The 14366-nt window shown below is 32.2% G+C and overlaps 1 pseudogene; it reads right to left on the bottom strand.

Moving 5' to 3' along the window:
• Positions 1–10523: 10523 nt before the first annotated feature.
• Positions 10524–12722, bottom strand: LOC147282841 (F-box/kelch-repeat protein At3g06240-like; annotated as a pseudogene).
• Between the last annotated feature and the right edge of the window lie 1644 nt (positions 12723–14366).

The following is a 14366-nucleotide window of genomic DNA, read 5'->3' as shown; positions in this document are numbered from 1 at the left end:
TCACATGATAATCAAAAGTATAGAAATGGTGGTCATCCACACATTAAACACCTTATGATTTATAACAATTCTCTACTAATTCCTTAGAGATTGATTATATACAAATTAATTAAAACTACGGCGTTGGACAGCGTAGGCTCAAAAAATATACTAAATATTGATACTTTATCTTATGATAATTAAGTCTAATTACTTTATTATGAGAAAAGAGATTTCAGCTTAAATTTTTTTTCATATCTAATCGTTGAAGAGTGACAGAGTATGAAAAATCTAAATTTAGGACCTCTTTAATTTACAAGAAGAGATCATGTGATCACTACCAAATATTACATTATGTCTCTTGCATGTGATTTATTTATTTTGATAATGGATATTGGTGCTTTAGTTATGTGATCACTAATAATCGTTGCATAATTTCTTTTGGATCTTTTTTTTTTTTTCTTACTCTCCTTTTATTTTCTTACAAATAAATCAATAAAACTTTTCAAAACTACATATTAATCAATGCACTTTTATCATAATTTCATTTTAGTCACCATTGACAAAAATAAAAATGATAAATTACAATAGATCAATAAACACACATTATTATATATGCGGATTTAGATTTGTATTAGATTTCTATTTAACTGCTATGCAAAAAAAAAAAAAAAAAAAGGGCTTAGGGTTTAGCTCTTGAGTCTTGGGCTCTTCCCAAAATTCGAGACCTAAACCCTAAGTCATAAGTTCTAGAACTCTAAACTTTATTTTTATACCCTAAATCAAATTAAGGGCAATATCATAATTTTACGTCAATAAATAATAAAAAAATGAAATGTGCAAATTTTTATTTTTCAACACATCAAAATACATGACATGCATGTGGATTAGGCTTAGTGACTAAAATGAGATAAAATTTCAAAACTCATTGTTTATGAGAAAAAAAATTCACATGGATCATTATGTAATATTGAAATTTTTTATGGTTTTAAATGTAATTTTCTATTTACTATATGGTGGATTTCTTGGATAGATTTTTTCATGTTACAAAACCAACTATTTCTTGACAATATAAAAAACTTAGAGAGAAGTGCTTGAGGTTAGCTTAAGTAGTGAGAGTGAGTGAAGTTAGTGGTAGAATTAGGCTAGAATCAAGATTGGATTCCCTCCAAAATAACGAAAAAACTTAGAGAAACTTTACAGAGAAAATAACCGAGTATCTTGGAAGTTGCTTCAAACTTCATATTTGGTAATTAATACGTTTCTACATGTACTGTAAAAAGTAAATAGTATGAGTGTAATGTTAAAATTGTACCTTGATATGATGTGTCCAGACCTTCACAGTCTTGAAGTTGTTTTTTAGTAATGAATTTTCTGATTTCGAAACATATGGTAATTAATGTATGCACGTACGCAATGATTTTTTAATAGTTTTTGTTTCTTTATTTTGAAACTCAGTTGCAATTGTGCGTGGGCCAACATGATACCAGTTTCTTGAAATCGTCACTACTCACTAGTATGGTACTTGACTGCTTGCCCATACTACAATACATAAGCTGTGGATTCTATATACTAATTATTAATTAAGATGTTTTTTTTTTTTTGGCCATGAATTATTAATTAAGATGTTGAAGGTTAACTTATCTAGGTAGTTACTTAATAAGGAATTAAGGATACCTTCCCCTTCCTTGACAAAACATGCATGCATGTAATGTTGTCCATATATACCAATATATATAGCAAACATCGGTAATCCCTTCCCCTTCCTTGACAAAACATGCATGCATGTAATGTTGTCCATATATACCAATATATATAGCAAACATCGGTAATCTCAAGCTTTCATAAGCAGGGCCACATGGGACTCAATCGATTCATTCCAAAAGAAATTATCGCTTATATATAAAAGATAAAACTATTTAGTTAAAACAATAGAGTTTTTTATTAATAAAATTCTAATAGACTTTTAAGCCTCAAAAATCAACATGCTGAGGCTATTTAATTATAAAGACATATATGATCTGTTGAGCTGCAAACACTATTTTTAGAAGTTCAAACATTCATACAAAATTATGTGTTTATGCATTGTAGTTACTCTACATTTTTACCTTGCAATTACACTTATATAACCCTAATACAAATTATAAATTATATATAAAAACCCATAATCTCCTAAAACATGCTCTCATACATCCACTAATCCTTAATAAAAAAATAAAAAAATTCATTGTATGTCCCTTTTAATTAGTGTCAATATATTATTGCAACCATCGTGCACAACAATGCAATTACATAAGAAAAAAAAAAAAAAGGAGCGTTTGAACGCTCAAGATGAGCATTTGAACGCTGGACTCTTAAGTCGATATACACTTTGACTTTAAGAGCTTATTGCCCTTAAAGTTGAAAAAAAAGAAACAATTAATATAAAAGTTTTTGAGCATATGAAAAAATTGTTAGGGACTTTTCAATAGCTTACTTTATATTATTATATACAAGATAGTACTTTCTAAGCCAATAAATCTAAACCATATATTTATGTAAGAATCAATCTTACATAAGTTTATATATTACGGATTTAGCACACAAAAATTGGTAGATGATCCAAATTTATTGGTTGATAAAAGAATTTTTTCTTTTATATATATATTTTAGCTAGGGCTAAGCTAACGACCAAAGTGTCAGCTTTCTTGACTCTTGTTCTTCACATCATATCCCTGATTGTATTTCAAATTAAGAATCCAATGACATCAACATATATAGCCCTTGAATTAATAATAGAAAATTAATTCAAAATTAGGTAAATTGGCAAGGAAATGTTCAAATTCAATACAATATTGTACATTTTCCATAAGCCAGACACTACGTACTCTTAGCACGAGGTTTGCGTAGATACCTATACAACCAAACTAAGTGAGTGTTGTGTGTGTGTGCGATATATTTTATTAGAATACCATACAAAGTTTATAGTTACAAAACTAATACCTTTGTCATCTACTTGATAATACAATTTAATAATCCTTCAATCTCAATAATGTCGGCTAAATAATATTCCATTCGCTTATAAAATATGTTTGATTGATTGTGTCTATATAATATATGAACTTCGTAACATCAAAACTGCAGTCATTATCATGGTTGTTACTTGATAGATCGTGTCCAAAAGAATAACAAATTATATACAATGCTATTCGATGACCCCAGAGATGCCAAGGGTGTGGTAGCATTAATAAATTAATTACAAACATTCCCACATATTTCTCTTTCTCTGTTTTATATATACTTTCAAGAATGATTAAATGCATATATAAAAATGAAATAAGGTCTAATTCATTTATTAGATGAATGATTTGAGTCAACTACGTAAATCTCTTGTTTTTGTGCTTGCTTTCGTTTAAGAGTTTCATGTTAAATAAATTTGGTATGCCATATGATGTTTACTATTATAGACGAACTCATAATTTTGAAACGAGAACATACAATGTTATATAACTATATATATGTATATATATTATCCCATTTTGGGTTTTATTAGCCTAAGAAGAGCAATAAAAAAAAAATCAAGGCTGTACAAAAAAATGAAAATTATAAATCAAGGTTCAACGGGACCAAAAGTTTACTGGACCAGGCTGAGGAACAATAGGACCAAAAGGCTCAGCCCTCATTAGCTAGATTTTGATGTACAAATCAAGTTAGGCGAAGCTACACTAGCTTTGGCCCAACTCATGCACGCCCACATGACAACATCTTCTAGAATTAACGACATTTTATGAGTTAATCCATCTATTCAGTCAGGAATTAAACTGAGGCTATTAATGAGGAAAAGAGGTTTATTGAAAAGTCATTATTATAATATATGATCTTAATTAAGTCAACTTTGTCGCCATAGATTTGCTAGCAATAAGTAATATTTTCTGTTAAAATTGCCTTAAGAATGTGTAATAGTAATTTTTCAAAAAAAAAAAAAAAAGTGCAATAGTAAAGACAATCATTAGAACTAAATAAACTTAAGTTGTTAAGACAAACTAACAATGCACATAACATATATTCTCCATTTAGTGCAGCCTAATCCTACGAGCGAGTGAAGGCACACAAAAATGCAAACAAAGGAACTCTCATTTTGTTAATTTACAAAATCACCATGTATTTTGCAAATCAACAAATTGAGAAACAAAGGTTTCGGATCCAAAACTTTTTATGACAAGAAATTTGGTAGCTGATTAGAAGTATTGAACCTTAAAAATTTGAATAATTAACTAAAATATGGCCAAACATGTATATACCAAAGCAACAATAATCAACCCAACTCAAGAAATGAGACCTAAAAGCTAGTATGGGCATGCAGCCAGGGATCACAAGTTACAAGACAATGGTATTATTTGTGAGGGTTAGTGACACTTTTTAAGATTAGTTGGGGTTTGTCCCTTTTGTAGCAAAAAAGGGACACCAAGCGCAGCCTTTGTTGAAGATGAAAAGTGGCTTTGGCTTTGTGGCATCACCATTTACTGCTTTATTTGACTATTGCCCTTTTGGTAAAGGAATTAACACACCAACAAAAGATGTGACAAACTCCCAAAACCACTAACAATTTATTTCCATATAATTTTTAGCTTGTTTGACGACAACACTTGGTGACCCTATGTGATCATATGACTATAAAGATATCTATATATGCATGTTTGCATGTGAATGATATTGGCGACAAGCATTGTCCCTACTTTACCTAATAAAGTAGTTGTTTTTGAAACTTTTGAAGAGAATTTCAGTCAACATTGTAAAGAATATCAAGAGATCTCAATCAATTTTATTTTTTGTTCTTGCCTGTCAAATCCTTAATTAATTCAAGTTCTAACCCATTTTTCTACCTTTCTTCACTATTTGAGTGAGCTTCAAAGATTGGAGATCAACTTCACTTTATTTGCATCTTTGTTAGGATGCTAATGCTATTTTCATTTCCATAAGAAATTATGTTTTATATTCAAGTAGTACACTATTTAAGTATTTGGCGTTATTTCAAATGTTGAGAATAAATGGGGATAAGATAATTAGTTAACATATGATATATCTGGTTCAATTCGCTTGCATATAAAAAATAAAAACTACTACTACACTAATTCAATCATGTTTATCAAATAGTTTCTTCCTTTATCACAAAAAAATATAGCTTTATTTCCTTCATGAAACTCTTGAAGACTTGAACAAGAACTATATCTGTATCCTAATGCCCCAAGTTAGTTTATATGTTGGAAATCTCCAATTTCTAGGCTGCCTTTGATTGGGTGTTTTGGGTTTGATCGAATTTGAGCATGTAAGGTAGTTGATGAACTCGAAGGCCCAATTGATTAGTTTTTATGGACTGAAAAACGTAGGCTTCATGCAACTTATGGGCTTGGGCTCAATTTTACTGAAGTATAGACTTTTAAAGGAGAGCACCTATGAGAGCACATTTGCTCACCACCATCACCACCCTATTAAGCTAATGCAGATAATTATGTGCTTCAAAAAGAGTATGAGATCTTGATTTAGTCATTGTTCTCTTTTTGTTAAGTTAATGTTACAAAACTGAGCTCAAAAGTGTTGCTTCCATCTTTTGGATTTTTGCACTACAAAGGGAGACCTTTTTTTTTTTTTTTTTTCTCTTTTATTGACATGTAGTAGCTATTATACTAATGTGGTATGAGTCCATTAATAAAAAGGTACTGATAACTTTTTTACTTAATCAAACACACCCAAAGCTCCATTATTTCTTTGCAGGCCACATTCTATAAAAATCCAACAGCTCATTCTTCTTTTGCGGGCCACATGCTACAAATCTGCTAGATCCCCGTGCATCCCTTATCTCACAGAGTCACAGAAAAACCAAAAATACCAACCATGTCCTCACTCCTCACAACTGCAACAGGACAAAAAAAAAACCAAAAAACTACGGGGCCCAAAAACTTAAAACACTGCTACTCTAAAATTACTGTTCACCATTATTTAACTTTGCCAAAATTCACAACAACTATTCATGTTCCCTAGTGCATTTACATAAACAAACTAATGAATGTGTAACTACTGCATTTGTAGTTTCACTACTTGATCACCTCCATTTGCACATTATCTGCAGTTTCACCTGCATCTACACCTGATCTGCAATTTCACCTGCATCTACACATGATCTGCAGTTTCACCTGCATTTACACATGATCTGTAGTTTCATCTGCATCTACACCTGATCTGCAGTTTCATTTGCATCTACACATGATCTGCAAGTAGTAGCAAACTAATGAGGGTATATGTATTTGACAGCTAAAAAATGTAAATCGAAACTAAAACTGCAATTACAACTAAAATTGCAATTATCTTAGACTACATACTAGTTATTTCACATGCATTTACATTTGATCTGCAAGCGGCAGCAAGCTAATAAATGTTATAGCTGCAAATGCAAATGCAAACTACAACCATGAATACAAACTGAAATTGCATATATAAACCATAAAAATACAATCAAAACAATAAAGCAACATACATGATTTCCATAGAATGCCAAAAATTAATACTAAAACCAATTTTCAATATCGTCAATTTCAAATTGAGCACCAACTAAATCACAAATCGAAAAAACATCTACATCGATCCAAAAAAAAAAAAAACCAGATTTACAAATCGCAGCACAAAAACAAACCAAAAAAAAAAAATTAATAATAAGCAACAAAAAAAAAAACCTCACCTACATTGATCAGATCTATATCGACAAAATCAACAATAGACTTCACTTACATCGATGATCGATCTCAAAAAAACTAGATCTACAAATCATAGCACAAAAACAAGCTAAAATCAATAAAAATTAAAAATCGGACTTGGAGATGTGACTTCAAACAGAAAAAAATATATATCAAAATCAGAAAGAAAAATTTCAAAACAAAGCAAAATAAACATCAAATCAAATGCAAACGAACCTTGAAACCAACAATTGATAAACAACAAGAAGATCTAACCAGATCCAAAACCAAAATCAAATTTAGAGAAGCGAGATCGAGAAATGAGCGAGAGAAGTGAGAGAAGCGAGAGCAAACTGAAAAAAATGAAATTGAAAAATTTGTAAAACTGCAACTCTTAGTACCTGCCAGCTGGCAAGTAGGCAGTGGCCTGGATTCAACTTAGAATCAAATGCAATAACTTGATTCTTAATAAAGTGACCTATTTGTTACATTTTAATGATTATGGTATTACAAATTAAAAACAATAACTAGTATGTAGTCTAGGATAATTAATTCTAAACTCTATTTCTTTTCTATAACAAACCAAAAAAATTTATATGGGCTCCCATCTCCTTGGAGGCTTTCTTGCAATTTCATTCAATCTTTCTCATGATTATACGACATTAACACAAGTCAAAATGTCAATAATGAAGTTTGATTGGAATTATTATGCTTTTTAAATTAAATTCAATTAGATCTTTTTTTTTTTTTGTCGATAATTTGATCAAATAAATAGGCATTCTGCTGGGCTCAAGATGGAGTTAGGCTGTGTGGGCCGTGGATTGTGCGGTTCCGAATAGGCATTTAACACACACAATTGCATTGACCACATACATACACCTTCTTTATATATCTCTCTATATATAAAGGGAAATGCTTAGGTCGACCCCTAGCGTGGACGGGCATATTCATCCACAAAAAAATAATGTTTATTTGGTAGTGTAGGCTGAGGATCAGAACCATTCATTTTTTATATTACTTATTAAAGATTATCTCTGCAAAAAAATCAACTCCATCAGAAATCATTTGATTATATAACTGTTATCGAATAAATATATAATTTGTATTTAAAGAGTGGTTTCTTGACTAAACCGTATATTTCTTCGATAATAATTATATAACCAACCAATTTCCGATTGAGTTGATTTTTTACAGATATGATCTTTAATAAGTGATCTAAAAAATGAACGGCTTCGATTCTGAGCCTATACTGCCAAACGAGCATTTTTTTTGGGTGGATGAATATGCTCGTCCACCCTAGGGGTGGACCTAAGCATTACCCAAATATAAATTCTATAGATATAAAGTTGAATATTTTACATAACTCAGTTAATCTTAGATTATCAGTCTTGGGAGTCCGATTGGAAATTTCACGTATATTCAATTGTATATGTATGTATTCCTATATAAATGTCTGTTACATATATTTTGCAATTTTTTTATTGTATTGGAAATGGACTTATATATATTTGCATCATTGCATGTTGATGTTGGTGGCTATAACTATATATGAAATTGATAATATAAGTTGTCACTCTTTATTTGGCCAAAAAAAAAAAAAAGTTGTCCCTCTTTATGTTGATGTGTGTAGATAAATTTTTCCATGAAAAAGTTGATATGAGTGAGAAATATGTAGAAGTAAAAGGAATAAGAAAGATAAATATTTGTTTGGTTAAATTTTTTCTTGAATTTATGGATTTTGTGGATTAAATTGAGGCAAACGGGTAAGTTTTGGTTTGGAAGGTATATTTTGGAAACTGTTTCTTTGAAATGTTATGCGTATAACAGCATGTTTTCGAGGAATGTTCGTGTTCTTGGCAGGAACAAAAGTGATTTTGTTCTAGGATTATGAAATGGGAGTGAATTTTATCTGAGATATTAGTTTTAGGTCTTGATTGAAGGGAAGAAATGAATCATGCTAGTTGTGATACTGAACAAACCACAATGATTTCTATAAAAAGAAACGAAAAGAAACAAATTAATTATGAGGAAAACAAAATTTAAGTTTAACAAGCATCTCTGTATGCTTGTTTAGGCAATTGTTCTTCTCCATTATATATATCAATTTAGTGCCTTCATGGGAAGTCAGAATTTTCTTTTTCTTTTTTTGGGTTCAAAGAGTTTTCCTTTGAATTGCTACATCTTCTGATAGACTTTATGGTACGGTGGTATCATCTTTCCATGTTGTGATAAACTTGAGGTCTTCTTGCAAGTTAGATCCTCAGCAACCCATTTATAATGTGGCCTCTCAGAACCATGCCATATAATTGTGATTGAAGCCTTGGCATACTAAGATCAATTTATGGTGAAACAGCTGATATTTCTCTTGGAATATACCAGAGGCTTGGCTTTGCTCATTTTGTGGAAACTGGTCTTTTGATGAATTCGTTTTTCATGAAAAAAATTACATACATCTGTTTTAAAATAAACTAAAGCAAGCTTGATTCCCTTCAATGGCCACAGCAGACATGAATAGTCGAAGCAAAGATTATCATTTATAGATCAAAAGGCTGGATTACCAATGACATGGCCCATCAGGTTGGCAGATGGGCTTTGTCTATGATTTTACTCTTTGTACTTAATTATTTAAAACCTTTTAAGTTGGCTAAGTGGTCAGGTGGAAAAATGGATTAAGATTAAAATTAAATATATCTATGTTCAATCCCTTACTAAATAAAAGTCTAAAACTAAAAGCTTCACCATATGCACTTTGTTTTTTTGGTAAACAACCACCACATGTACATGCACTTTCCTCCACAAAAATTATGCTGGACAGATCAAAATGACAGAGAAAAAACAATTAACCATTCATATGTGTATGTTAGAAGATTAAGCAATATCTATCTAACAAAATTGACAAGCACTATGTCCCTTTAATCAATATACGTATATTTTTAGTATTGCTTAGGTACCTTCAACTGAAGCATCCTTGGGCTTCATTTAATTGCAATAAAAAGAAGCTTAATCAAAGTGGAAAAGGGCTTGCAGTAATCCACCTACCTCCACTAAGTAACTCTCTTTTAATGAATATACCTTTTTTTAATAATCCCATTGAATTGGTAGATAGTAGATGCAAATATGCAATCTTTACAAACCTGCCATATATGCACCATTTGTGTATATAAACCTGCCATATACATATCCCAATTGGTTGGTACTGTTCCACGAACTGGAAAAATCACAGCCTAAAGCTTTTGGCCTCATGACTGACATAAAAATGATGATAAGCATCATCATCATTGTTGCATAGTTTTTATTCATTGTTGAATGGAGTAAGCTAATCGCTAGAATGAAGAAATAGAAATAGTAAAAATGATTCAAAGTGCCAATCGATATATCACTTGCATGTGTTCTATGCTCTGTTTTCACCACTACATATAGTGATTTATCATGACCACTTAATAGTGCATTAACTAACCTGCTACCTGCCATTTTGTGTTCATTAATTTTCTCTCTTAGTTAAGATTAGTACACAGTAACATGCATGTAAATATTGAAAGAAAATAACTAAAGCAGAAAAATTGACACGTAACACACCCCCACTAATCTTCTTTTGGACCATATGTTGGATTATTTCTCAAAATTACTCTTCTCCTTGCTAAAAGACTTTTCCTATATGCAATCATGCCAATTTCCCCACTAAAAAACCAACTTACAAATAATAATAATAATACGAGATTGAAAGTCAAAAGTAAGTAGACATTCTTACCCACAAAAATGTAAGACAACAGGAGAATTATAATATCTAGGCTACCAGTATTCCTTTTATCTGGATAAGAAGAATTCTGGTTTTGACAAAGTTCCATCCCATTGATACAAATTTTATCAAAGCTTTGATAAAGAGTGAGAAATTATAGTTCAAGAATTATATATGCCCTCCAGCGTGTTGCCTTGCTTGACTGGAACAATGCTATTCACATAAACAATAGCTTGAAAAAATCTACGCTCACCATGAATAGGAAGAAAAGGAAGATACTTGAGGGTTTCCGTACTAACATTATAGGAGACAACAGTTCCATCAGTTGCAACCATAAGAAGCTCGTCACTCTTCCAAAATGCCAATGGCATCTCAATGCCCACTAAGGGTCTAATGGTTAACTGTTTTGTCCACGAACCCTTCACTCCAACAAAGTCATCCATCACCCATACTTCACAATTATCAAAAACCCCACTTTTTGCTTCAAAGGAAAAATAAGCAAGGGAGTCATTCCACACCGCAAGGCTGTAATACCTTAGAGGGGTACAATCTGGAAGTGCTATATTGTGAAATACCTCATCACCCATATCAAATGAAAGGATGACTTCCATAGATGTGTAATTTTCCGTTATCACATGTGCCGTCCAATAATAAATTCCCTTGAAATACATCTGAAGAGAATAAGATAAACAGGGTAAACTTGGTACATCAATCTTAATCTCTCTCCAAGAATCAGTACCCATATTACATACCTCTGTGGTGTCAGAAAGTAAATCACCCCCCCTCATAAGTCCTTACAATTCTAACGACCTTGTAATCTTTAGATTTGGGATCATAGCCAAATCCCATAACTTGAGTACTCGTTTCCAATCGATCTTCTTCTTCTTCTTCCAAATAAGGTAACGAATAAGGTAGAAGAAGACACGACTTGGGAAGAATCTTGAATTCCCCGATTGCTGGATGGCATAGAAAAGCATCCTCACGATAAGCAGTTAGACAAATTATCCCATGGCAATGACCTATAATGTGTAGAGACTTGAGGTTTGGATCCATGGAAGGGGAAATATTTAGGTCCTCAACAAGGCACTGAAGGTTATGTTGATCATCATCATTATCATTGCAAAGATAAAGCCAGGACCGTAAATCTTTGTCCTCCCTAGTGTCCGTGCCCCTTAAAGTTTGCCAACGCTTGAGAAGGATACAAGTAGAGGATGATAGTTTATTGTCCATGGAATTGGAGAGGTGTTTGGCCACAAAGCTTGGGCTATTGATGAGAGTGTTCCATGATTTACGGACACATTTGAATCGCATAAGAGATTTGGGAGGCAACCTTGACAGGATTTGCACTACCATATCTTCCGACATTTGACAAAACTTTGTCATTTCTGCTCTGCATTATCATCACACACACATACAGAAAACAACACCAGGGTACAGGGTGAGAGTCCAACCAAATATCTTATTTTAAAATTCCAACAGTATCTAAAATCGGAATAAATAAAATTGGATTTCCACAGCACAATTACAAGAAATTTAACAAAACCAAAGAGAATTCCGTGTGAGTTTTCACATAATCGAATAGATTAGAATGAATATATAAACAATGATGAAAATAATACTAAATTGCAGCACAGGATGGAAAAAGGAAAAGCCAAAACTATTTCAGGCATGGAGGTTTATTGAAATAATTTTTAGCAAAACTTGAACTTACACTTAACAGTGATTAAATGACAATAAATTGTTTGGGGCACTGAGTAGCATGCTGACAAGGTGTTTGCTACAAGTTAATCGTAAGGCATGGTAAAGACCAAAGCAAAGCAAACAGGTCAAATAACAAAAGAAAAACCAAAGCATTAAAACAACTGAACATGGTATATTTATATATCAAACTCTATCAAACCCAACCCAGAAATCTGAACTCAACCCATCATTTGTGTATTGGCAGCACCACGGATCCAATTCCAGAAACCCATGCTCAAAATCACAAAAATCTTAACCCAGAACCCAGAAAATCTAAATTAAACGAATTTCACTTTTACCTCATCACGTACCAATCTAATCTTAGAACCTCAACGTCCCATAAGACATAATAGAGAGTTAATTATCAAATACCTTTAGGGAAAAAAGTTTTCGAAAATCAAATGGATTCAGAAACTGTAACTTACCTTTGGGTGTTTCAATGGTGACTTCAGTGGACTAGTGGGTGGCGTTGTTGGTGATATCTGCTGTCTGCTTAAAAGTTCATTGAGGTAAGAGTGTACGACTGGACTGGACTGGACTGGTCTTTTGATGGATTTGTTTAAACTGTACTAATGTAAGTTTGATCCCTTTCAATGGCCACAGTATACATGAAATAGTCAAAACCAAGATTACCATATATAGGGACCGTTTAGTTCGTCAAATTGAATTTCTATGCCTTTTCCGAGGAAAGGGAATGTAAGATTTCTATTCTTCTGTTTGGTAATGCAAGGAAAATAAACCAATAATTTTCTTTTCATTTTCATTCTTTTGTTTGGTTTGTGCAGAAATAGAAAATAAAATTATTCTAGTTTTTCAATTATACTCTTATTTATTAAACAAAAGTAATATTTTTTTTAATTAATATCAGTGTTAGTTTTGTTCACAAAATAAGCAATAAATGTTTTTCCTCCCAATAAAGGCATCAGATTCCCTAAGGCCCTTTTTTCATGTATTTACCAAACATGAGAATGAAATTGATTTCTCACTCTTAGAGCTTCAAAACTTAAGCCAAACGGGTCTATTAGGTTGTTAAATGGGCTTTATCTTTGATTTTTTGAGCCCAACTACAATATGAGCTTTTTCAACCATACCCTAGTGCAATTTGCAAGCCCATTCCAATCCAATTTTATGGCCCGGTATAACTTGAAAACAACATTTTAAAATGTGATTATTTAAAAAAAGTTAGCTAACTTGTTAGGTGGAAAAATGGATTAGGACTAAGATTAAGATTAGATATATCTTGTTCAATCCCTTACTAATTAGAAGTCTAAAACCAAAATCAACCTAATAAATATTGAGGTAATATTAATGGTAATCAAACGATGTGATGACTAAGGTTAGTCTATGAGCATATATGCGTTGGGTATTGAGCTCTAGCTCCCTCAGTTTTCCCATGTATTGAACTGGTCACATTGTAGGTTCATATCTGATCAACCTCCTCAATCCATAATAAATTAAAATGAACCTAGGTAGAAACCAACTAGAGTTCAAAGACTAAGTTCTTGCTTGGTTTCTGAACAGATTTGGAATGACTTAATTTTGTTAAGACAATGTCATGCCAGATCAAAGGTTTCGAAGTGCGCAACTTGTCCAGCCTTTTGTTGAAAAGACGCATTTTCCACTTCTTCCACCAATGTTTGTAGTAACGAGAGGCGTGGGTGGTAGGACTGAACGAAGAAGGAGTGAACTCTTCGGAATTTTCACGCCCTAATCCGGGATTAAGAGTAAACCTCGGATTAAGGAGTGAATCTCACTCTAATTATAAAATTAACTTCTATAACCAGAATTTGACAGAGGAAAATAAATGAATAGAAATAAAATTCGTATTATTATTGTGCTACAAACTGGATTCAAGCTTAATATAGAAAATAAGTGGTACTTTTGTACATTATATCCTTCTCAATTTTCGGAGTCGATGTCGAACCGTCAGACGTCGATAACTGCCCTTTTGGTATCGGTCGGATACAGTTGGTATTGGGCCTACCGATACAAATGATTATGGGCTCAATTTTTGGCCCAAAATGCAATGTCAAGCCCAAAAAAATGATTTCAAGCCCACGAAAATGCTTTTAAGCCTAAAATGAAATTTCCTACACTTATACACTCTTACTATCAAATTATCACTTGCATTAACAATTTCAATAAATTCTATAAATAAAAATAAGTGACAATAAGCAATAAGTCAAAACCAAGGAGTAAAATTT

The sequence above is a fragment of the Dryas octopetala genome, chromosome 6 (assembly GCF_963921425.1).
Source record: "Dryas octopetala chromosome 6, drDryOcto1.1, whole genome shotgun sequence".
Taxonomy (NCBI): domain Eukaryota; kingdom Viridiplantae; phylum Streptophyta; class Magnoliopsida; order Rosales; family Rosaceae; genus Dryas; species Dryas octopetala.
The sequence above is the reverse complement of the archived record's forward strand: the minus strand, read 5'-3'. Positions and strand labels throughout refer to the sequence as shown.